The following is a 24,034-nucleotide window of genomic DNA, read 5'->3' on the forward strand; positions in this document are numbered from 1 at the left end:
AGAGAGAGAGAGAGGTCAGCGAAAGAGAGAGACAGAGGTCAGGGGGAGTGAGAGAGAGAGGTCAAAAAGGGAGAGGGAGAGAGAGAGAGGTCACAGAGAGAGAGAGAGGTCAGAGAGTATGAGCGAGAAAGAGTTCAGTGAGGGAGAGAGAGAGAGAGGTCAGAGAGGGAGAAAGAGAGAGGACAATGAGGGCAAGAGAGAGGTCATAGAGTGAGAGAGAAAGAGAGGTCAGAGAGGGAGAGGGAGCGGAAGAGAAAGAGAGAGTGAGGTCAGAGACGGAGATAGAGAGGTGTCAGAGAGGGAGAGAGAGAGGTCAGATTGGGAGAGGGAGAGAGAGAGAGGTCAGAGAGGGAGAGAGAGAGAGACGTCAGAGAGGGAGATCGAGAGAAGTCAGAGAGGGAGAGGGATTGGAAGAGAGAGAGAGAGGTCAGAGAGGGAGAGAGAGAGGTCAGAAAGGGATAGAGAGAGAGAGAGAGGTCAGAGAGGGAGAGAGAGAGAAGTCAGAGAGTGAGAGAGAGAGAGAGAGAGGTCAGTGAGGGAGTGAGAGAGATCAGAGTGGGAGAAAGAGGTCAGAGAGGGAGAGAGATACAGAGGAAGAGGTCAGAGAGGGAGAGAAGAGGGAGAGAGGTCAGAGAGGGAGAATGAGCAGGAGAGAAAGAGAGAGACGTCAGAGAGGGAGATCGAGAGAAGTCAGAGAGGGAGAGGGATTGGAAGAGAGAGAGGGAGGTCAGAGAGGGAGAGATAGAGGTCAGAAAGGGATAGAGAGAGAGAGAGAGGTCAGAGAGGGAGAGAGAGAGAAGTCAGAGAGTGTGAGAGAGAGAGAGAGAGAGGTCAGTGAGGGAGTGAGAGAGATCAGAGTGGGAGAAAGAGGTCAGAGAGGGAGAGAGATACAGAGGGAGAGGTCAGAGAGGGAGAGAAGAGGGAGAGAGGTCAGAGAGGGAGAATGAGCAGGAGAGAAAGAGAGAGACATCAGAGAGGGAGAGAGAGAGAGAGAGGTACGTCAGATAGAGAGAGAGGTCAGAGAGGGAGAGACAGAGGTCAGAGAGGGAGAGAGAGAGAGGTCAGAGATTGAGAGAGAGAGAGGTCAGCGAAGGGGAGAGACAGAGTTCAGAGGGAACGAGAGAGAGAGGTTAGGGAGAGAGAGAGAGACAGAGGTCAGAGACAGAAACAGAGAGAGGTCAGAGAGTGAGATAGAGAGGTCAGTGAGGGAGGGAAAGAAGTCAGAGAGTTAGAGATAGAGAGAGAAGTCAGAGAGGGAGAGAGAGGGAGAGCTAGAGAGAGGTCCGAGAGGGAGAGAGAGAGAGGTCTGAGAGGGAGGGGGAGAGGGAGGTCAGAGAGGGAGAGAGAGGGAGAGGTCAGAGAGGGAGAGAGAGACAGAAAGATCAGAGGAAGAGTGAGAGAGAGGTCAGAGAGGTAGAGAGAGAGAGGTCGGAGAGGGATGGGGAGCAGGAGAGAGATAGAGATATAGATAGGTCAGAGAGGGAGAGAGGGAGAAGTGAGAGAGGGAGAGAGAGATAGATGTCAGAGAGGGAGAGAGAGGTCGAAGAGGGAGACAGAGAGGTCAGAGAGGGAGAGATAGAGGTCAGTGGGAGAGAGAGAGAGATCAGCGGGAGCGAGAGAGAGAGATCAGAGAGGGAGAGATAGAGGTACAAGAGGGAGATAGAGAGAGGTCAGAGAGGGAGAGTAAGAGAGAGCGAGAAGTCAGAGAGGGAGAGAAAGAGAGAGGTCAGAGAAGGAGAGAGAGAGAGAGAGGTCAGATAGGGATAGGGAGTGATAGAGAGAGAGAGAGAGGTCAGAGAGGGAGAGAGAGACAGAGAGGTCAGAGGGAGAGTGAGAGAAAGGTCAGAGAGAGATAGGTCAGAGAGGGAGGGGGAGCAGGAGAGAGATAGCGAGATAGATAGGTCAGAGAGGGAGAGATGGAGAAGTGAGAGAGGGAGACAGAGATAGATGTCAGAGAGGGAGAGAGAGGTCGAAGAGGGAGACAGAGATGTCAGCGAAGGAGAGAGAGAGGTCAGAGAGGGAGAGAGAGAGAGGTCGCAGAGGGAGAGAGAGAGGTCAGAGGGAGAGAGAGAGATCAGCAGGAGAGAGAGAGAGAGGTCAGAGAGGGAGAAGTCAGATAGATAGATAGGTCACAGAGGGAGAGATAGAGGTCCAAGAGGGACATAGAGAGAGAGGTCAGAGAGGGAGAGGGAGAGGAAGAGAGAGAGAGTAGTCAGAGAGTCAGAGAGAGAGAGAGGTCAGAGAAGGAGAGAGAGATGACAGAGAGGGAGAGAGAGGGAGATCAGAGAGGTGAAGGGAGAAGAAGAGAGAGAGAGAGGTCAGAGAGCAAGAGAGAGAGAGAGAGTTCAAAGAGGGAGAAAGAGTGAGAGAGAGTTCAGAGAGGGAGAGAGGGATGTCAGAGAGGGAGAGAGAGATAGAGATAGAGGACAGAGAAGGAGAGAGAGAGGTCAGAGAGGGAGAGGGCGAGAGAGAGAGAGTTCAGAGAGGGAGGGGGAGCAGGAGAGACATAGAGAGAGAGAGGTCGGAGAGGGAAAGAGAGAGAAGTCAGAGAGGGATAGAGAGAGAGAGGTCAGAGAGTCAGAGAGAGAGAGAGGTCATAGAAAGAGAGAGACAGATGTCAGAGGGAGCGAGAGAGAGAGGTCAGAAAGGGAGAGAGAGAGAGAGAGAGAGGTCTCAGAGAGAGAGAGAGGTCAGAGAGTATGAGAGAGAAAGAGGTCAGTGAGGGAGAGAGAGAGAGAGAGGTCAGAGTTGGAGAGAGAGAGAGGTCAATGAGGGCAAGAGAGAGGTCAGAGAGAGAGAGAGAAAGAGAGGTCAGAGTGGGAGAGGGAGCGGAAGAGAAAGAGAGAGGGAGGTCAGAGACGGAGAGAGAGAGATGTCAGAGAGGGAGAGAGAGAGGTCAGATTGGGAGAGAGAGAAAGAGAGAGGTCAGAGAGGGAGATCGAGAGAAGTCAGAGAGGGAGAGGGTTTGGAAGAGAGAGAGAGAGAGAGGTCAGAGAGGTCACAGAGGGAGAGAGAGTGAGGGAGAGTTCCGAGAGGGAGAGTGGGATGTCAGAGTTGGAGAGACAGATAGACAGAGAGGTCAGAGAAGGAGAGAGAGAGGTCAGAGAGGGAGAGAGAGATAGAGAGAGAGGTCAGAGAAGGACAGAGAGAGGTCAGAGAGGGAGAGAGTTCAGAGAAGGAGGGGGAGCAGGAGAGAGATAGAGAGAGAGAGGTCAGAGAGGGATAGAGAGAGAGAGAGGTCAGTGAGGGAGAAAGAGATGACAGAGAGGGAGAGAGAGGGAGTTCAGAGATGGAGTGGGAGATGGAGAGGAAGAGAGAGAGAGAGAGTTCAGAGAGGGAGAGAGAGAGAGTTCAGAGAGGGAGAAAGAGTGAGAGAGAGTTCAGAGAGGGACAGAGGGATGTCAGAGAGGGAGAGAGAGACAGAGAGAGAGGACAGATAAGGAGAGATAGAGGTCAGAGAGGGAGAGGGCTTGAGCGAAAGAGTTCAGAGAGGGAGGGGGAGCAGGAGAGATATAGAGAGAGAGATAGGTCAGAGAGGGAAAGAGAGAGAAGTCAGAGACGGATAGAGAGAGAGAGGTCAGAGAGTGAGAGAGAGACAGAGGTCAGAGAAAGAGAGAGACAGAGGTCAGAGTGAGCGAGAGAGAGAGGTCAGAAAGGGAGAGAGAGAGAGAGAGGTCACAGAGAGAGCGAGAGGTCAGAGAGTTTGAGAGAGAGAGTTGTCAGTGAGAGAGAGAGAGAGACAGGTCATATAGGGAGAGAGAGAGGTCTGTGAGGGCAAGAGAGAGGTCAGAGAGAGAGAGAGAGAGAAAGAGAGGTCAGAGAGGGAGAGGAAGAAAGAGAGAGAGGGTGGTCAGAGAGGGAGAGTGAGAGAGGTAACAGAGGGAGAGAGAGATTGGGAGAGGCAGAGAGAGAGAGGTCAGAGAGGGAGAGAGAGAGACGTCAGAGAGGGAGAGCGAGAGAAGTCAGAGAGGGAGAGGGATTGGAAGAGAGAGAGAGAGGTCAGAGAGGTCACAGAGGGAGAGAGAGTGAGGGAGAGTTCTGAGAGGGAGAGAGGGATGTCAGAGATGGAGAGACAGATAGAGAGATAGGTCAGAGAAGGAGAGAGAGAGTTCAGAGAAGGAGAGAGAGGTCAGAGAGGGAGAGAGATAGAGAGGGAGAGGTCAGAGAGGGAGAGAAGAGGGAGAGAGGTCAGAGAGGGAGAGGGAGCAGGAGAGAGAGAGAGACGTCAGAGAGGGAGAGGGAGAGAGAGAGGTACGTCAGAGAGAGAGAGGTCAGAGAGGGAGACACAGAGGTCAGAGAGGGAGAGAGAGAGAGGTCAGAAAGGGAGAGAGAGAGAGAGGTCAGAGAGGGAGAAAGGGAGAAGTCAGAGAGTGAGAGAGAGAGAGAGAGGTCAGTGAGGGAGAGAGAGAGGTCAGAGAGAGAGAGAAATGTCAGAGAGGGAGAGAGAGAGAGAGGGAGAGGTCAGAGAGGGAACGAAGAGAGAGAGGTCAGAGAGGGAGAGGGTGAGAGGTCAGAGAGTGAGAGAGAGATAGGTCAGAGAGTGAGAGAGAGAGAGGTCAGAAACGGAGGGAAAGAGGTCAGAGAGTTAGAGAGATAGAGAGGTCAGAGAGGGAGAGAGAGGGAGAGAGAGAGTGAGGTCAGAGAAGGGGAGAGACAGAGGTCAGAGGGAACGAGAGAGAAAGGTTAGGAAAGGAGAGAGAGAGAGAAGAGGTCAGAGAGGGAGAGAGAGAGAGGTCAGAGAGTGAGAGAGAGAGAGAGAGGTCAGAGAGGGAGGGAAAGAGGTCAGAGAGTTAGAGAGAGAGGTCAGAGAGAGTGAGAGAGTGAGAGAGAGAGAGTGGTCAGAGAGGGATAGAGGGAGAGAGGTCAGAGGGAGAGGAAGAGAGAGTTCAGAAAGGGAGAGAGAGAGAAGTCAGAGAGGGAGAGATTGGTCAGAGAGGGAGAGATAGATGTCTGAGAGGGAGAGAGAGAGAGAGGTCAGAGAGGGAGAGGGAGAGGAAGAGAGAGAGAGAGGTCAGAGAGGGAGAGAGACAGAGAGTGGTCAGAGAGGGAGGGAGGTCAGAGAGGTAGAGGGAGAGGAAGAGAGAGAGAGAGAGGTCAGAGAGGGAGAGAGAGACTTCAGAGAGGGAGAAATAGTGAGAGAGAATTCAGAGAGGGAGAGAGGGATGTCAGAGAGTTAAAGAGAGACAGAGAGAGAGGACGGAGAAGGAGAGAGAGAGGTCAGAGAGGGAGGGGGAGCAGGAGAGAGATAGAAAGAGAGAGAGATCAGAGAGGGAAAGAGCGAGAAGTCAGAGAGGGATAGAGAGAGAGAAGTCAGAGAGTGAGAGAGACAGAGAGGTCAGAGAAAGAGAGAGACAGAGGTCAGAGGGAGCGAGAGAGAGCTCTGAAAGGGAAAGAGAGAGAGAGAGAGAGAGAGAGGTCACAGAGAGAGAGAGAGGTCAGAGAATATGAGAGAGAGACAGGTCAGAGAGGGAGAGAGAGAGAGGTCAGAGAGAGAGAGAAATAGAGGTCAGAGAGGGAGAGGGAGAGGAACGGAGAGAGAGAGAGGGAGGTCAGAGAGGGAGAGAGAGATAGGTCAGATTTGGAAAGGGAGAGAAGGAAGGTCAGAGAGGGAGAGAGAGAGAGAGGTCAAAGAGGGAGAGAGAGAGAGGTCAGAGAAGGAGAGAGAGAGGTCAGAGAGGGAGAGAGAGGTCAGAGAGGGAGAGAGATAGAGAGGGAGAGTTCAGAGAGGGAGAGAAGAGAGAGAGAGGTCAGAGAGGGAGAGGAAGCAGGAGACAGAGAGACGTCAGAGAGGGAGAGAGAGAGAGAGGTACGTCAGAGAGAGAGACAGATCAGAGAGGGAGAGACAGAGGTCAGAGGGGGAGAGATAGAGAGGTCAGAAAGGGAGAGAGAGAGGGAGAGGTCAGTGAGGGAGGGAGAGAGGTCAGAGAGAGAGAGAGAGGTCAGAGAGGGAGAGAGATAGAGAGGGAGTGGTAAGAGAGGGAGAGAAGAGAGAGAGAGGTCAGAGAGGGAGAGGTTTCAGGAGAGAGAGAGAGAGACATCAGAGAGGGAGAGGGAGAGAGAGAGGTACGTCAGAGAGAGAGAGCGGTCAGAGAGGGAGAGACAGAGGTCAGAATGGGAGAGAGAGAGAGGTCAGAAAGGAAGAGAGAGAGAGAGGTCAGAGAGGGAGTGAGAGAGAGGTCAGAGAGTGAGAGAGTGAGAGAGGTCAGTGAGGGAGAGAGAGAGGTCAGAGAGGGAGAGAGAGAGAGAGAGGTACGTCAGAGAGAGAGACAGATCAGAGAGGGAGAGACAGAGGTCAGAGGGGGAGAGATAGAGAGGTCAGAAAGGGAGAGAGAGAGGGAGAGGTCAGTGAGGGAGGGAGAGAGGTCAGAGAGAGAGAGAGAGGTCAGAGAGGGAGAGAGATAGAGAGGGAGTGGTAAGAGAGGGAGAGAAGAGAGAGAGAGGTCAGAGAGGGAGAGGTTTCAGGAGAGAGAGAGAGAGACATCAGAGAGGGAGAGGGAGAGAGAGAGGTACGTCAGAGAGAGAGAGCGGTCAGAGAGGGAGAGACAGAGGTCAGAGAGGGAGAGAGAGAGAGGTCAGAAAGGAAGAGAGAGAGAGAGGTCAGAGAGGGAGTGAGAGAGAGGTCAGAGAGTGAGAGAGTGAGAGAGGTCAGTGAGGGAGAGAGAGAGGACAGAGAGGGAGAGAGAGAGAGATAGAGAGAGAGAGGTCAGAGTGGGAGAGGGAGTTGAAGAGAGAGAGAGGTCAGTCGGGGAGAGAGAGGTCAGAGAGGGAGAAAGAGAGAGAGAGGTCAGAGAGGGAGTGGGAGTGGAAGAGAGAGAGAGAGGACAGAGAGGGAGAGAGAGACAGAGGTTAGAGAACGAGAGAGAGACGTCAGAGAGGGAGAGAGAGAGGGAAGTCAGCGAGATAGAGGGAGAGGAAGAGAGAGAGAGGTCAGAGAGGGAGAGAGAGTGAGAGAGAGTTCAGAGAGGTAGAGAGGGATGTCAGAGAGGGAGAAAGAGATAGAGAGAGATGTCAGAGAAGGAGAGAGAGAGGTCAGAGAGGGAGAGAGAGAGACAGGTCAGAGAGGGAGAGACAGAGAGCGGTCAGAGAAGGAGAGGGAGACGTCAGAGAGGGAGAGAGAGAGGGAGGTCAGCGAGGAGAGGGAGAGGAAGAGAGTGAGAGGTTAGAGAGAGAGAGGTCAGAGAGGGTGAGAGAGTGAGAGAGAGTTCAGAAAGGGAGAGAGGGATGTCAGAGAGGGAGAGAGACAGAGAGAGATGTCAGAGAAGGAGAAAGAGAGGTCAGAGGGAGAGAGAGAGAGAGGTCAGAGAGAGAGAGAGGTGAGAGAGGGAGAGAGAGAGAGGACATAGAGGGGGAGAGAGAGAGAGAGTGAGGTCCAAGAGGGAGAGAGAGGTCAGAGAGAGAGAGACGTCAGAGAGGGAAACATAGATGTCCGTGATGGAGAGATAGAGAGAGGCCAGAGAGGGAGAGGGGGAGGAAGAGAGAGAGAGAGGTCAGAGAGGGAGAGAGAGAGAGAGGTCAGAGAAGGAGAGAGAGAAATCAGAGAGGGGGAGAGAGTTGGAGGTCAGAGAGCTAGAGGGAGAGGAAGAAAGAGAGAGAGAGGTCAGAGAGGAAGAGGTCAGAGAGGGAGAGAGAGTGAGAGAGAGTTCAGAGAGGGAGAGAGTGATGTCAGAGAGGGAGAGAGAGATGTCAGAGGAGAAAGAGAGCTCAGAGATGGAGAGGGAGAGAGAGAGAGAGAGTACAGAGAGGGAGGGGGAGCAGGAGAGAGATAGAGAAAGAGAGGTCAGAGAGGGAAACAGAGAGAGAGTTCAGAGAGCGAGAGAGAGAGAGAGGTCAGAGAAGGAGAGAGAGAGAGAGAAGTCAGTGAGGGTGAGAGAGAGGTCAGAGAGAGAGAGAGAGAGGTCACAGAGAGAGAGCAAGAGAGAAAGAGAGAGAAGTCAGAGAGAGAGGTCAGAGAGGGAGAGAGAGCGAGAGGTCAGAGTGGGAGAGGGAGAGAGAGAGGTCAGAGAGGGAAAGAGAGAGAGAGGTCAGAGCGGGAGAGCAAGAGAATTCAGAGAGGGAGAGGGAGAGGAAGAGAGAGTGAGAGGTCAGAAAGGAAGAGATAGAGAGGTCGGAGGGAGAGTGAGAGAGAGGTCAGTGAGGGAGAGAGAGAGAGAGAGAGAGGTCAGAGAGAGAGAGGAAGAGAGAGAGAAAGAGGTCAGAGTGGGAGAGAGATAGAGGTCAGAGAGGGAGAGAGAGAGAGTGGTCAGAGTGTTAGAGGGAGAGAGAGAGGTCAGAGAGAGAGAAAGAGGTCAGAGAGGGAGAGACAGAGGTCATGAGAGGGAGAGAGAGAGAGGTCAGAGAGGGAGAGAGAGAGAGAGAGAGAGAGAGGTCAGAGTGGGAGAGGGAGTTGAAGAGAGAGAGTGGTCAGTCAGTGAAAGAGAGAGTTCAGAGAAGTAGAGAGAGAGAAAGAAGTCAGAGAGGGAGACGGAGTTGAAGAGAGAGAGAGGTCAGTCGGGGAGAGGGAGAGGTCAGAGAGGGAGAGAGAGAGAGAGAGGTCAGAGAGGGAGAGGGAGTGAAAGAGAGAGAGAGAGAGGACAGAGAGGGAGAGAGAAAGAGAGGTTAGAGAAGGAGAGAGAGACGTCAGAGAGGGAGAGAGAGAGGGAGGTCAGCGAGATAGAGGGAGAGGAAGAGAGAGAGAGGTCAGAGAGGGAGAGGGAGAGAGGTCAGAGAGTGACAGAGAGTCAGAGAGAGTTCAGAGAGGGAGAGAGAGATGTCTGAGGAGAAAGAGAGGTTAGCGATGGAGAGGGAGAGAGAGAGAGTTCAGAGAGGGAGGGGTAGCAGGAGAGAGATAGAGAGAGAGAGAGGTCAGAGAGGGAAGCAGAGAGAGAGTTCAGAGAGTGAGAGAGAGAGAGAAGTCAGAGAAGGAGAGAGAGAGAGAGAGGTCAGTGAGGGTGAGAGAGAGGTCAGAGAGAGAGAGAGAGAGGTCACAGAGAGAGAGCAAGAGAGAAAGATAGAGAAGTCAGAGAGAGAGAGAGAGGTCAGAGAGGGAGAGGGAGAGAGAGAGGTCAGAGAGGGAAAGAGAGAGAGAGGTCAGAGCGGGAGAGCAAGACAATTCAGAGAGGGAGAGGGAGAGGTAGAGAGAGTGAGAGGTCAGAAAGGAAGAGATAGAGAGGTCAGAGAGGGAGAGAGAGTGAAAGAGATTCCAGAGAGGGAGAGAGGGATGTCAGAGTGGGAGAGAGAGATAGAGATAGAGGTCAGAGAAGGAGACAGAGAGGTCAGAGAGGGAGAGAGAGAGTTCAGAGAGGGAGGGGGAGCAGTAGTGAGATAGAGAGAGAGGTCAGAGAGGGAAAATGAGGGAAGTCAGGGAGGGATAGAGAGAGAGAGGAAAGAGAGTGAGTGAGAGAGAGAGGTCAGTTAGGGAGAGAGAGAGAGGTCAGAGAGGGGGAGAGAGAGAAACAGAGGTCAGAGAGGGAGAGGGAGAGGGAGAGAGATCAGAGACGGAGAGCGAGAGGTCAGAGAGGGAGAGTGAGAGAAGTCAGAGAGGGAGAGAGAGAGGTCAGAGCGGTAGGAAGAAATAGAGAGAGAGGTCAGAGAATGAGAGAGAGAGCGGTCAGAGAGTGAGGGAGAGAAAGAGGTCAGAGAATGAGAGAGAGAGCGGTCAGAGAGTGAGGGAGAGAAAGAGGTCATTGAGGGAGAGAGAGAGGTCAGAGAGTACGAGAGAGAGAGGTCATGGAGGGAGTGGGAGAGGAAGAGAGAGAGAAGTCAGAGAGGGAGAGAGAGAGGTCAGAGGGGGAGAGAGAGATAGAGAGAGAGGTCAGACAAAGAGAGAGAGTGAGAGGAAAGAGAGGGAGAGAGAGAGAGGTCAGAAAGGAAGAGAGAGAGAGACATCAGAGAGGGAGAGCGAGAGAAGTCAGAGAGGGAGAGGGAGTGGAAGAGAGAGGGAGAGAGGTCAGAGAGGTCACAGAGGGAGAGTGAGAGAGAGTTCCGAGAGGAAGAGACGGATGTCAGAGATGGAGAGAGAGATGGATAGAGAGGTCAGAAAAGGAAAGAGAGAGGTCAGAGAGGGAGAGAGAGGTCAGAGAGGGAAAGAGATAGAGAGGGAAAGGTCAGAGAGGGAGAGAAGAGAGAGAGGTACGTCAGAGAGAGAGAGGTCAGAGAGGGAGAGACAGAGGTCATGAGCGGGAGAGAGAGAGAGGTCAGAGAGGGAGAGAGAGAGGTCAGAGAGTGAGAGAGTGCGAGAGGTCAGTGAGAGAGAGAGAGAGGTCAGAGAGGGAGAGAGAGAGAGAGAGAGAGGTCAGAGTGGGAGAGGGAGTGGAAGAGAGAGAGAGGTCAGTGAGGGAGAGAGACAGGTCAGAGAGGGAGAGGGAGAGAGATAGAGAGAGAGAGAGGTCAGAGAGGGAAAGAGAGAGAAGTCAGAGAGGGATATAGAGAGAGAGATCAGAGAGTGAGAGAGAGAGAGGTCAGACGAGGAGAGAGACAGAGGTCAGGGGGAACAAGAGCGAGAGGTTAGAAAGGGAGAGTGAGAGAGAGAGAGGTCAGAGAGGGAGAGCGAGAGAGGTCAGGGTGTGAGAGAGGGAGAGGTCAGTGAGGGAGGGAAAGAGGTCAGAGAGGGAGAGATAGAGAGAGAGAGAGGTCAGAGAGGGAGAGGGAGGGAGAGAGAGAGAGAGATCTCAGAGAGGGAGAGAGAGAGAGGTCAGAGATTGAGAGAGAGGGAGAGAGAGAGAGGTCAGAGAGGGAGAGAGAGAGAGAGATCTCAGAGAGGGAGAGAGAGAGGTCAGAGAGTGAGAGAGAGAGGTCAGTGAGGGAGAGAGAGAGAGAGATCTCAGAGAGGGAGAGAGAGAGGTCAGAGAGTGAGAGAGAGAGGTCAGTGAGGGAGAGAGAGAGGTCAGAGAGGGAGAGAGACGGAGAGAGAGAGAGGTCAGAGAGGGAGAGAGAGAGAGAGATCTCAGAGAGGGAGAGAGAAAGAGAGGTCAGAGAGTGAGAGAGAGAGGTCAGTGAGGGAGAGAGAGTGAGAGAGAGAGAGGTCAGAGAGGGAGAGGAAGAGAGAGAGAAAGAGGTCAGATTGGGAGAGAGAGAGAGGTCAGAGAGGGAGAAAGAGAGAGGTCAGAGTGTGAGAGAGAGAGAGAGGTCAGTGAGGGAGAGAGAGAGGTCAGTGAGGGAGAGAGAGTGAGAGAGAGAGAGGTCAGAGAGGGAGAGGAAGAGAGAGAGAAAGAGGTCAGATTGGGAGAGAGAGAGAGAGGTCAGAGAGGGAGAGAGAGAGAGAGAGGTCAAAGTGGGAGAGGGAGAGACAGAGAGTTCAAAGAGGGAAAGAAAGAGAGGTCAGAGAGGGAGAGAGAGAAAGAGGTCAGAGAGGGAGAGAGAGAGAGTTGTCAGCGTGGGAGAGGGAGAGAGAGAGAGGACAGAGATAGAGAGAGAGAGTGAGGTCAGAGAGGGAGAGCGAGAGAAGTCAGAGAGGGAGAGAGAGAGTGAGATCTGAGAGGGAGAGAGAGAGAGAGATTAGACAGGGAGAGAGGGAGGTCAGAGCGGGGGTGAGAGAGAGAGAGTGGTCAGAGAGGGAGAGAGGGAGAAGTCAGATAGAGAGATAGGTCACAGAGGGAGAGATAGGGGTCCAAGAGGGAGAAAGAGAGAGAGGTCAGAGAAGGAGAGGGAGAGGAAGAGACAGAGAGACAGGTCAGTGATGGAGAGAGAGAGAGGTCAGAGAGGGAGAAAGAGTGAGAAAGAGTTCAGAGAGGGAGAGAGGGAATTCAGAGAGGGAGAGAGAGATAGAGAGAGAGGTCAGAGAAGGAGAGAGAGAGGTCAGAGAGGGAGAGGGCTAGAGAGAGAGAGTTCAGAGAGGGGGGGGGAGCAGGAGAGAGATAGAGAGAGAGAGAGGTCAGAGAGGGAAAGAGAGAGAAGTCAGAGAGGGATAGAGAGAGAGAGATCAGAGAGTGGGAGAGAGAGAGGTCAGAGGAGGAGAGAGACAGAGGTCAGAGGGAACAAGAGAGAGAGGTTAGAAAGGGAGAGTGAGAGAAAGAGAGGTCAGAGAGGGAGAGCGAGAGAGGTCAGAATGTGAGAGAGAGAGAGAGGTCAGTGAGGGAGGGAAAGAGGTCAGAGAGGGAGAGATAGAGAGAGAGAGAGGTCAGAGAGGGAGAGAGAAGTCAGAGAGTGAGAGTGAGAAAGAGATCAGTGAGGGAGAGAGAGAGGTCAGAGAGGGAGAGAGAGAGAGAGAGAGAGAGGTCAGAGTGGGAGAGGGAGTTGAAGAGAGAGAGAGGTCAGTCGGTGAAAGAGAGAGGTCACAGAGGGAGAGAGAGAGAAAGAGGTCCGAGAGGGAGAGGGAGTTGAAGAGAGAAAGAGGTCAGTCGGGGAGAGGGAGAGGTCAGAGAGGGAGAGCGAGAGAGAGAGGTCAGAGAGGGAGAGAGAGTGAAAGAGAGAAAGAGAGGACAGAGAGGGAGAGAGAAAGAGAGGTTAGAGAAGGAGAGAGATACGTCAGAGAGGGAGAGAGAGAGGGAGGTCAGCGAGATAGAGGGAGAGGAAGAGAGAGAGAGGTCAGAGAGGGAGAGAGAGAGAGGTCAGAGAGTGACAGAGAGTCAGAGAGAGTTCAGAGAGTGAGAGAGAGATATCAGAGGAGAAAGAGAGGTCAGAGATGGAGAGGGAGAGAGAGAGAGTTCAGAGAGTGAGAGAGAGAGAGGTCAGAGAAGGAGAGAGAGAGAGAGAGGTCAGTGAGGGTGAGAGAGAGGTCAGAGAGAGAGAGAGAGGTCACAGAGAGAGAGCAAGAGAGAAAGAGAGAGGTCAGAGAGAGAGAGAGAGGTCAGAGAGGGAAAGAGAGAGAGAGGTCAGAACGGGAGAGCAAGAGAATTCAGAGAGGGAGAGGGAGAGGGAGAGGTAGAGAGAGTGAGAGGTCAGAAAGGAAGAGATAGAGAGGTCAGAGAGGGAGAGAGAGTGCAAGAGATTCCTGAGAGGGAGAGAGGGATGTCAGAGTGGGAGAGAGAGATAGAGATAGAGGTCAGAGAAGGAGACAGAGAGGTCAGAGAGGGAGAGAGAGAGTTCAGAGAGGGAGGGGGAGCAGTAGTGAGATAGAGAGAGAGGTCATTGATGGAAAATGAGGGAAGTCAGGGAGGGATAGAGAGAGAGAGGAAAGAGAGTGAGTGAGAGAGAGAGGTCAGTTAGGGAGAGAGAGAGAGGTCAGAGAGGGAGAGAGAGAGAGAAGTCAGAGAGGGAGAGGGAGAGGGAGAGGGAGAGAGGTCAGAGAGGGAGAGAGAGAGGTCAGAGCGGTAGAGAGAGATAGAGAGAGAGGTCAGAGAATGAGAGAGAGAGCGGTCAGAGAGTGAGGGAGAGGAAGAGGTCATTGAGGGAGAGAGAGAGGTCAGAGAGTACGAGAGAGAGAGGTCATGGAGGGAGTGGGAGAGGAAGAGACAGAGAGAGGTCAGAGAGGGAGAGAGAGAGGTCAGAGGGGGAGAGAGAGATAGAGAGAGAGGTCAGACAAAGAGAGAGAGAGGAAAGAGAGGGAGAGAGAGAGAGGGCAGAAAGGGAGAGAGAGAGAGACGTCAGAGAGGGAGAGCGAGAGAATTCAGAGAGGGAGAGGGAGTGGAAGAGAGAGAGAGAGGTCAGAGAGGTCACAGAGGGAGAGAGAGTGAGAGAGAGTTCCGAGAGGGAGAGACGGATGTCAGAGATGGAGAGCGAGATAGATAGAGAGGTCAGAAAAGGAGAGAGAGAGGTCAGAGAGGGAGAGAGAGGTCAGAGAGGGAAAGAGATAGAGAGGGAAAGGTCAGAGAGAGAGAGAGAGGTCAGAGAGGGAGAGAAGAGAGAGAGGCACGTCAGAGAGAGAGAGGTCAGAGAGGGAGAGACAGAGGTCATGAGAGGGAGAGAGAGGTCAGAAAGGGAGAGAGAGAGAGAGAGAAGTCAGACAGGGAGAGAGAGAGGAGTCAGAGAGTGAGAGAGTGCGAGAGGTCAGTGAGGGAGAGAGAGAGGTCAGAGAGGGAGAGAGAGAGAGAGAGGTCAGAGTGGGAGAGGGAGTGGAAGAGAGAGAGAGGTAGGTGAGGGAGAGAGACAGGTCAGAGAGGGAGAGAGAGAGAGAGAGGTCGGAGAGGGAGAGGGAGTGGAAGAGAGAGAGAGAGAGGTCAGAGAGGGAGAGAGAGAGGTCAGAGAGAGAGAGAGCTCAGATAGGGAGAGAGAGACAGTTCAGAAAGGGAGAGAGAGAGAGAGAGGTCAGAGAGAGAGAGAGGTCAGAGAGGGAGAGAGAGAGAGAGGACATAGAGGGGGAGAGAGAGAGAGAGAGTGAGGTCCGAGAGGGAGAGAGAGAGAGAGGTCAGAGAGAGAGAGAGGTCAGAGAGGGAGAGAGAGAGAGTGACGTCTGAGAGGGAGGTGGAGAGAGAGGTCAGAGAGGGAGAGAGAGAGAGAAAGAGAAAGAGAGTTCAGAGAGGGAGAGAGGGATGTCAGAGAGAGAGAGGGATCAGAGAGGGAGAGAGAGGGAGAGGTCAGATAGGGAGAGAAAGAGACAGAGAGTTCGGAGGGAGAGTGAGAGAGAGGTCAGTGAGGTAGAGAGAGAGAGGGCGGAGTGGGAGGGGGAGCAGGAGAGAGATAGAGAGAGAGTTAGGTCAGAGAGGGAGAGCGGGAGAAGTGAGAGAGGGAGAGAGAGATAGATGTCAGAGAGGGAGAGAGAGGTCGGAGATGGAGACAGAGAGGTCAGAGAGGTAGAGAGAGAGAGGTCGAAGAGGGAGAGAGAGGGCGAGGTCAGTGGGAGAGAGAGAGAGATCAGCGGGTGAAAGAGAGAGGATGGTCAGAGATGGAGAGAGAGGAGATGTCAGTAAGAGAGAGGTTCAAGCGGGTGAGAGAGGGGTCCAAGAGGGAGGAAGAAGATGAGAGAGGTCAGGAGAAGGAGTGAGGAGAGGAAGAGAGGAGAGAGATGTCAGAGAGGGAGAGAGAGAGAGAGGGCAGAGTGAGAGAGAGGTCAGGAGAGGGAGAGGGCTATGAGAGAGAGAGGTCAGAGAGGGAGAGGGAGCAGAGAGGGGGGAGAATCAGAGAGAGATAGAGAGAGAGAGGTCAGAGAGGGAAAGAGAGAGAAGTCAGAGAGGGAGAGAGAGTGAGAGATCAGAGAAGTGAGAGGAGAGAGAGGTCAGAGGAGGAGAGAGACAGAGGTCAGAGGGAACGAGAGAGAGAGGTTAGAAAGGGAGAGTGCGAGAGAGGTCAGAGAGGGAGAGCGAGAGAGGTCAGAGTGTGAGAGAGAGAGAGGTCAGTGAGGGAGGGAAAGAGGTCAGAGACGGAGAGATAGAGAGAGAGAGAGGTCAGAGAGGGAGAGAGAGGGAGAGAGAGAGGGAGGTCAGAGAGGGAGAGAGAGAGAGAGATCTCAGAGAGGGAGAGAGAGAGAGGTCAGAGAGTGAGAGAAAGAGAGAAGTCAGTGAAGGAGAGAGAGAGGTTAGAGAGGGAGAAAAAGTGAGAGAGAAAGAGGTCAGATTGGGAGAGAGAGAGAGGTCAGAGTGGGAGAGGGAGAGACAGAGACTTCAAAGAGGGAAAGACAGAGAGGTAAGAGAGGGAGAGAGAGAAAGAGGTCAGAGAGGGAGAGAGAGAGAGTTGTCAGAGTGGGAGAGGGAGAGAGAGAGAGGACAGAGATAGAGAGAGAGAGTGAGGTCAGAGAGGAAGAGTGAGAGAAGTCAGAGAGGGAGAGAGAGAGTGAGATATGAGAGGGAGAGAGAGAGAGAGAGATCAGACAGGGAGAGAGGGAGGTCAGAGACAGAGAGAGAGAGAGAGGTCAGAGACGGAGAGAGAGAGAGAGGTCAGGGGGAGAGAGAGAGAAATCAGCGGGAGAGAGAGAGAGAGAGAGAGGTCAGAGAGGGAGAGAGGGAGAAGTCAGATAGAGAGATAGGTCACAGAGGGAGAGATAGGGGTCCAAGATGGAGAAAGAGAGAAAGGTCAGAGAAGGAGAGGGAGAGGAAGAGAGAGAGAGACAGGTCAGTGATGGAGAGAGAGAGAGGTCAGAGAGGGAGGAAGAGTGAGAAAGAGTTCAGAGAGGGAGAGAGGGATTTCTGAGAGGGAGAGAGAGATAGAGAGAGAGGACGGAGAAGGAGAGAGAGAGGTCAGAGAGGGAGAGGGGTAGAGAGAGAGAGTTCAGAGAGGGAGGGGGAGCAGGAGAGAGAGAGAGAGAGGTCAGAGAGGGAATGAGAGTGAAGTCAGAGAGGGATAGAGAGAGAGAGATCAGAGAGTGAGAGAGAGAGTTCAGAGGAGGAGAGAGACAGAGGTCAGAGGGAACGAGAGAGAGAGGTTAGAAAGGGAGAGTGAGAGAGAGAGAGGTCAGTGAGGGAGAGCGAGAGAGGTCAGAGTGTGAGAGAGAGAGAGAGGTCAGTGAGGGAGGGAAAGAGGTCAGAGAGGGAGAGATAGAGAGAGAGGTCAGAGAGGGAGAGAGATGGAGAGAGAGTGAGGGAGAGAGAGAGATCTCAGAGAGGGAGAGAGAGAGAGGTCAGAGAGTGAGAGAGAGAGAGAGGTCAGTGAGGGAAAGAGAGAGGTCAGAGAGGGAGAGAGAGTGATAGAGGGAGAGGTCAGAGAGGGAGAGAAAGAGAGAGAGAAAGAGGTCAGATTGGGAGAGAGAGAGTTGTCAGAGTGGGAGAGGGAGAGAGAGAGAGGACAGAGATAGAGAGAGAGAGTGAGGTCAGAGAGGGAGAGCGAGAGAAGTCAGAGAGGGAGAGAGAGAGTGAGATCTGAGAGGGAGAGAGAGAGAGGTCAGAGTCGAAGAGAGAGAGAGAGGTGAGAGGAAGAGAGAGAGATCAGCGGGGGAGAGAGAGAGAGAGGTCAGAGAGGGGGAGAGGGAGAAGTCAGATAGAGAGATAGGTCACAGAGAGAGAGATAGGGGTCCAAGAGGGAGAAAGAGAGAGATGTCAGAGAAGGAGAGGGAGAGGAAGTGAGGGAGAGACAGGTCAGAGAGGGAGAGAGAGTGAGAGAGAGTTCAGAGAGGGAGAGAGGGATGTCAGAGAGGGAGAGAGAAATAGAGAGAGAGGTCAGAGAAGGAGAGAGAGAGGTCAGAGAGGAAGAGGGCTAGAGAGAGAGAATTTAGAGAGGGAGGGGGAGCATGAGAGAGATAGAGAGAGAGAGGTCAGAGAGGGAAAGAGAGAGAAGTCACAGAGGGATAGAGAGAGAGAGATCAGAGATTGAGAGAGAGAGAGAGGTCAGTGAGGGAGAGAGAGAGCTCAGAGAGGGAGAGAGAGAGAGGTCAGAGAGTGTGAGAGAGAGAGAGAGGTGGTGAGGGAGAGAGAGAGAGGTCAGAGAGGGAGAGGAAGAGAGAGAGAAAGAGGTCAGATTGGGAGAGAGAGAGAGGTCAGAGAGGGAGATAGAGGGAGAGGTCAGCGTGGGAGAGGGAGAGAGAGAGAGGTCAAAGAAGGAGAGAGAGGGAGAGAGCTCAGAGAGGGAGAGAGAGAGGTCAGATAGTGAGAGAGAGAGAGAGGTCAGTGAGGGAGAGAGAGAGGTCAGAGAGGGAGAGAGAGAAAGAGTTCAGAGAGGGAGAGAGAGAGGGGTCAGAGAGGGAGAGAGAGAGATTTGTCAGATTGGGAGAGGGAGAGAGAGAGAGGTCAGAGATAGAGAGAGAGAGAGAGGTCAGAGAGGGAGAGCGAGAGAAGTCAGAGAGGGAGAGAGAGAGTGAGATCTGAGAGGGAGAGAGAGAGAGATTAGACAGGGAGAGAGGGAGGTCAGAGATGGAGAGAGAGAGAAGTCAGAGAGAGAGAGAGGGAGAAGTCCGATAGAGAGATAGGTCACAGAGGGAGATATACGGGGCCAAAAGGGAGAAAGAGAGAGAAGTCAGAGAAGGAGAGGGAGAGGAAGAGAGAGAGAGAAGTCAGAGAGGGAGAGAGAGAGGTCAGAGAAGGAGAGAGAGATGACAGAGAGGGAGAGAGAGGGAGTTCAGAGAGGGAGAGGAAGAGAGAGAGAGACAGGTCAGAGATGGAGAGAGAGAGAGAGGTCAGAGAGGTAGAAAGAGTGAGAGAGAGTTCAGAAAGGGAGAGAGGGATGTCAGAGAGGGAGAGACATAGAGAGAGAGTTCAGAGAAGGAGAGAGAGAGGTCAGAGAGGGAGAGGGCTAGAGAGAGAGAGTTCAGAGAGGGAGGGGGAGCAGGAGAGAGATAGAGAGAGAGAGAGGTCAGAGAGAGAAAGAGAGAGAAGTCAGAGAGGGATAGAGAGAGAGCGATCAGAGAGTGAGAGAGAGAGAGAGGTCAGAGGAGGAGAGAGACAGAGGTCAGAGGGAACGAGAGAGAGAGGTTAGAAAGGGGGAGTGAGAGCGAGAGAGGTCAGAGAGGGAGAGTGAGAGAGGTCAGTGATTGAGAGAGAGAGAGAGGTCAGTGAGGGAGAGAAAGAGGTCAGAGAGAGAGAGGTCAGAGAGGGAGAGAGAGGGAGGAGAGAGAGAGGTCAGAGAGGGAGAGAGGTCAGAGTGGGAGAGGGAGAGAGAGAGAGGTCAAAGAGAGAGAGAGGGAGAGAGCTCAGAGAGGGAGAGAGAGAGAGGTCAGAGAGTGAGAGAGAGAGAGAGGTCAGTGAGTGAGAGAGAGTGAGAGAGCTCAGAGAGGGAGAGAGAGAGAGGTCAGAGAGTGAGAGAGAGAGAGATGTTAGTGAGTGAGAGAGAGAGAGGTCAGAGAGGGAGAGAGAGAGAGAGGTCAGAGAGAGAGAGGAAGAGAGAGAGAAGGAGGTCAGAGTGGGAGAGAGAGAGACGTCAGAGAGGGAGATGGAGAGTGGTCAGTGTGGGAGAGGGAGAGAGAGAGGTCAGAGAGGGAGAGAGAGAGAGAGAGAGAGGTCAGAGTGGGAGAGAGGGTTGTCCGAGTGGGAGAGAGAGATAGAGATAGAGTTCAGAAAAGGGGACAGAGAGGTCAGAGAGGGAGAGAGAGAGTTCAGAGAGGGAGGGGGAGCAGTAATGAGTTAGAGAGAGAGGTCAGAGAGGGAAAATGAGGGAAGTCAGGGAGGGATAGAGAGAGAGAGGAAAGAGAGTGAGTGAGAGAGAGAGGTCAGTTAGGGAGAGTGAGAGGTCAGAGAGGGAGAGAGAGAGAGAGGTCAGAGAGGGAGAGGGAGAGGAAGAGAGGTCAGAGAGGGAGAGAGAGAGAGGTCAGAGAGGGAGAGTGAGAGAATTCAGAGAGGGAGAGAGAGAGGTCAGAGCGGTAGAGAGACATAGAGAGAGAGGTCAGAGAATGAGAGAGAGAGCGGTCAGAGAGTGAGGGAGAGAAAGAGGTCATTGAGGGAGAGAGAGAGGTCAGAGAGTATGAGAGAGAGAGGTCATGGAGGGAGTGGGAGAGGAAGAGACAGAGAGAGGTCAGAGAGGGAGAGAGAGAGGTCAGAGGGGGAGAGAGAGATAGAGAGAGAGGTCAGACAAAGAGAGAGAGAGGACAGAGAGGGAGAGAGAGAGAGGTCAGAAAGGGAGAGAGAGAGAGACGTCAGAGAGGGAGAGCGAGAGAAGTCAGAGAGGGAGAGGGAGTGGAAGAGAGAGAGAGAGAGGTCAGAGAGGTCACAGAGGGAGAGAGAGTGAGAGAGAGTTCCGAGAGGGAGAGACGGATGTCAGAGATGGAGAGAGAGATAGATAGAGAGGTCAGAAAAGTAGAGAGAGAGGTCAGAGAGGGAGAGAGAGGTCAGAGAGGGAAAGAGATAGAGAGGGAAAGGTCAGAGAGGGAGAGAGAGAGAGGTCAGAGAGGGAGAGAAGAGAGAGAGGTACGTCAGAGAGAGAGAGGTCAGAGAGGGAGAGACAGAGGTCAGAGAGGGAGAGAGAGAGAGGTCAGAAAGGGAGAGAAAGAGAGAGAGAGGTCAGAGAGGGAGAGAGAGAGAGGTCAGAGAGTGAGAGAGTGCGAGAGGTCAGTGAGGGCGAGAGAGATGTCAGAGAGGGAAAGAGAGAGAGAGAGAGAGGTCAGAGAGGGAGAGCGAGAGAGGTCAGAGAGTGAGAGAGAGAGAGAGGTCAGTGAGGGAGAGAAAGATGTCAGAGAGGGAGAGATAGAGATAGAGAGAGGTCAGAGAGGGAGAGAGAGGGAAAGAGCTCAGAGAGGGAGAGAGAGAGAGGTCAGAGAGTGAGAGAGAGAGAGAGGTCAGTGAGGAAGAGCGAGAGGTCAGAGAGGGAGAGAGAGAGAGAGAGGTCAGAGAGGGATAGGAAGAGAGAGAGACAGAGGTCAGATTGGGAGAGAGAGAGAGGTCAGAGAGGGAGAGAGGGAGAGAGGTCAGAGTGGGAGAGGGAGAGAGAGAGAGGTCAAAGAGAGAGAGAGGGAGAGAGCTCAGAGAGGGAGAGAGAGAGAGGTCAGAGAGTGAGGGAGAGAGAGAGGTCAGTGAGGGAGAGAGGTCAGAGAGGGAGAGAGAGAGAGAGAGAGGTCAGAGAAGGAGAGGAAGAGGTCAGAGAGGGAGAGATAGAGATAGAGTGAGGTCAGAGAGGGAGAGAGGGAGAGAGGTCAGAGTGGGAGAGGGAGCGAGAGAGAGGTCAAAGAGAGACAGAGGGAGAGAGCTCAGAGAGGGAGAGAGAGAGAGGTCAGAGAGTGAGAGGGAGAGAGAGGTCAGTGAGGAAGAGAGAGGTCAGGGAGGGAGAAAGAGAGAGAGAGAGGTCAGAGAGGGAGAGGAAGAGAGCGAGAAAGAGGTCAGATTGGGAGAGAGAGAGAGGTCAGAGAGGGAGAGAGAGAGAGAGGTCAGCGTGGGAGAGGGAGAGCAATAGACGTCAAAGAGGGAGAGAGAGGGAGAGAACTCAGAGAGGAAAGAGAGAGAGGTCAGAGAGTGAGAGAGAGAGAGGTCAGTGAGGGAGAGAGAGAGGTCACAGAAGGAGAGAGAGAGAGAAAGAGAGAGAGGTCAGAGAGGGAGAGGAAGAGAGAGAGAAAGAGGTCAGATTGTGAGAGAGAGAGAGGTCAGAGAGGGAGAGAGAGAGAGAGGTCAGAGAAGGAGAGAGAGTGTGGTCAGAGAGGGAGAGAGAGAGAGTTGTCAGAGTGGGAGAGGGAGAGATAGAGAGGTCAGAGATAGAGAGAAAGAGAGGTCAGAGAGGGAGAGCGAGAGAAGTCAGAGAGGGAGAGGGAGAGTGAGATCTGAGAGGGAGAGAGAGAGCGAGATTAGACAGGGAGAGAGGGAGGTCAGAGAAGGAGAGAGAGAGAAGTCAGAGAGGGAGAGAGGGAGAAGTCAGATAGAGAGATTGGTCACAGAGGGAGAGATAGGGGGCCAAGAGGGAGAAAGAGAGAGAAGTCAGAGAAGGAGAGGGAGAGGAAGAGAGAGAGAGAAGTCAGAGAGGGAGAGAAAGAGAGGTCAGAGAAGGAGAGAGAGATGACAGAGAGGGAGAGAGAGGGAGTTCAGAGAGGGAGAGGAAGAGAGAGAGAGACAGGTCAGAGATGGAGAGAGAGAGAGGTCAGAGAGGGAGAGAGGGATGTCAGAGAGGGAGAGAGATAGAGAGAGAGGTCAGAGAAGGAGAGAGAGAGGTCAGAGAGGGAGAGGGCTAGAGAGAGAGATTTCAGAGAGGGAGGGGGAGCAGGAGAGAGATAGAGAGAGAGAGAGGTCAGAGAGGGAAAGAGAGAGAAGTCAGAGAGGGATAGAGAGAGAGAGATCAGAGAGTGAGAGAGAAAGGTCAGAGGAGGAGAGAGACATAGGTCAGAGGGAACGAGAGAGAGAGGTTAGAAAGGGAGAGTGAGAGAGAGAGAGGTCAGAGAGGGAGAGCGAGAGAGGTCAGAGAGTGAGTGAGAGAGAGGTCAGTGAGGGAGAGAAAGAGGTCAGAGAGAGAGAGAAGTCAGAGAGGGAGAGCGAGTGAGAGAGCTCAGAGAGGGAGAGAGAGAGAGGTCAGAGAGGGAGAGAGGGATGTCAGAGAGGGAGAGAGATAGAGAGAGAGGTCAGAGAAGGAGAGAGAGAGGTCAGAGAGGGAGAGGGCTAGAGAGAGAGATTTCAGAGAGGGAGGGGGAGCAGGAGAGAGATAGAGAGAGAGAGAGGTCAGAGAGGGAAAGAGAGAGAAGTCAGAGAGGGATAGAGAGAGAGAGATCAGAGAGTGAGAGAGAAAGGTCAGAGGAGGAGAGAGACATAGGTCAGAGGGAACGAGAGAGAGAGGTTAGAAAGGGAGAGTGAGAGAGAGAGAGGTCAGAGAGGGAGAGCGAGAGAGGTCAGAGAGTGAGTGAGAGAGAGGTCAGTGAGGGAGAGAAAGAGGTCAGAGAGAGAGAGAAGTCAGAGAGGGAGAGCGAGTGAGAGAGCTCAGAGAGGGAGAGAGAGAGAGGTCAGAGAGTGAGAGAGAGAGAGAGGTCAGTGAGTGAGAGAGAGAGGTCAGAGAGAGAGAGGAAGAGAGAGAGAAAGAGGTCAGAGTGGGAGAGAGAGAGAGTGGTCAGAGTGGGAGAGCGAGAGAGAGCGGTCAGAGAGGGAGCGAGAGAGTGAGAGAGATCAGTGAGGGAGAGAGAGAGGTCAGAGAGGGAGAGAGAGAGAGAGGTCAGAGTGGGAGAGCAAGTTGAAGAGATAGAGAGGTCAGTCGGGGAGAGAGAGAGGTCAGAGGGGGAGAGAGAGAGCGTCGTCAGAGAGCGAGAGGGAGTGGAAGAGAGATAGGACAGAGAGGGAGAGAGAGAGAGAGGTTAGAGAAGGAGAGAGAGACGTCAGAGAGGGAGAGAGAGAGGAAGTTCAGCGAGATAGAGGGAGAGGGAGAGAGAGAGAGGTCAGAGAGTGAGAGAGAGTGAGAGAGAGTTCAGAGAGGGAGAGAGTGATGTCAGAGAGGGAGAGAGAGATGTCAGAGGAGAAAGTGAGGTCAGAGATGGAGAGGGAGAGAGAGAGAGAGTTCAGAGAGGGAGGGGGAGCAGGAGAGAGATAGAGAGAGAGGTCAGAGAGGGAAACAGAGAGAGAGTTCAGAGCGCGAGAGAGAGAGAGAGGTCAGAGAAGGAGAGGGAGAGAGAGAGGTCAGTGAGGGTGAGAGAGAGGTTAGAGAGAGAGAGAGAGAGCAGTCACAGAGAGAGATCAAGAGAGAAAGAGAGAGAAGTCAGAGAGAGAGAGAGGTCAGAGAGGGAGAGAGAGCGAGAGGTCAGAGTGGGAGAGGGAGAGAGAGAGATCACAGAGGGAAAGAGAGAGAGAGGTCAGAGCGGGAGAGCAAGAGAAGTCAGAGAGGGAGAGGGAGCGGAGAGGTAGAGTAAGAGAGAGTGAGAGGTCAGAAAGGAAGAGATAGAGAGGTCAGAGAGGGAGAGAGAGTGAGAGAGAGTTCAGGGAGCGAGAGAGGGATGTCAGAGTGGGAGAGAGAGAGAGAGATAGAGGTCAGAGAAGGAGACAGAGAGGTCAGAGAGGGAGAGAGAGAGTTCAGAGAGGGAGGGGGAGCTGTAGTGAGATAGAGAGAGAGGTCAGAGAATGAGAGAAAGAGCGATCAGAGAGTGAGGGAGAGAAAGAGGTCACTGAGGGAGAGAGAGATGTCAGAGAGTATGAGAGAGAGAGGTCATGGAGGGAGTGGGAGAGGAAGAGAGAGAGAGAGGTCAGAGAGGGAGAGAGGTCAGAGGGGGAGAGAAAGATAGAGAGAGAGGTCAGACAAAGAGAGAGAGGACAGAGAGGGAGAGAGAGAGAGGTCAGAAAGGGCGAGAGAGAGAGACGTCAGAGAGGGAGAGCGAGAGAAGTCAGAGTGGGAGAGGGAGTGGGAGGTCAGAGAGGTCACAGAGAGAGAGTGAGAGAGAGTTCCGAGAGGGAGAGATGGATGTCAGAGATGGAGAGAGAGATAGATAGAGAGGTCAGAAAAGGAGAGAGAGATGTCAGAGAGGGAGAGAGAGGTCAGAGAGGGATAGAGATAGAGAGGGAAAGGTCAGAGAGGGAGAGAGAGAGGTCAGAGAGAGAGAGAGTGAGAGGTACGTCAGAGAGAGGTCAGAGAGGGAGAGACAGAGGTCAGAGAGGGAGAGAGAGAGAGGTCAGAAAGGGAGAGAGAGAGAGGTGAGAGAGGGAGAGAGAGAGAGGTCAGAGAGTGAGAGAGTGCGAGAGGTCAGTGAGGGAGAGAGAGAGGTCAGAGAGGGAGAGAGAGAGAGGTCAGAGTGGGAGAGGGAGTGGAAGAGAGAGAGAGGTCAGTGAGGGAGAGAGACAGGTCAGAGAGGGAGAGAGAGAGGTCGGAGAGGCAGAGGGAGTGGAAGAGAGAGAGAGAGGTCAGAGAGGGAGAGAGAGAGAAGTCAGAGAGAGAGAGA

The sequence above is a fragment of the Carcharodon carcharias genome, chromosome 8 (assembly GCF_017639515.1).
Source record: "Carcharodon carcharias isolate sCarCar2 chromosome 8, sCarCar2.pri, whole genome shotgun sequence".
NCBI lineage: Eukaryota > Metazoa > Chordata > Chondrichthyes > Lamniformes > Lamnidae > Carcharodon > Carcharodon carcharias.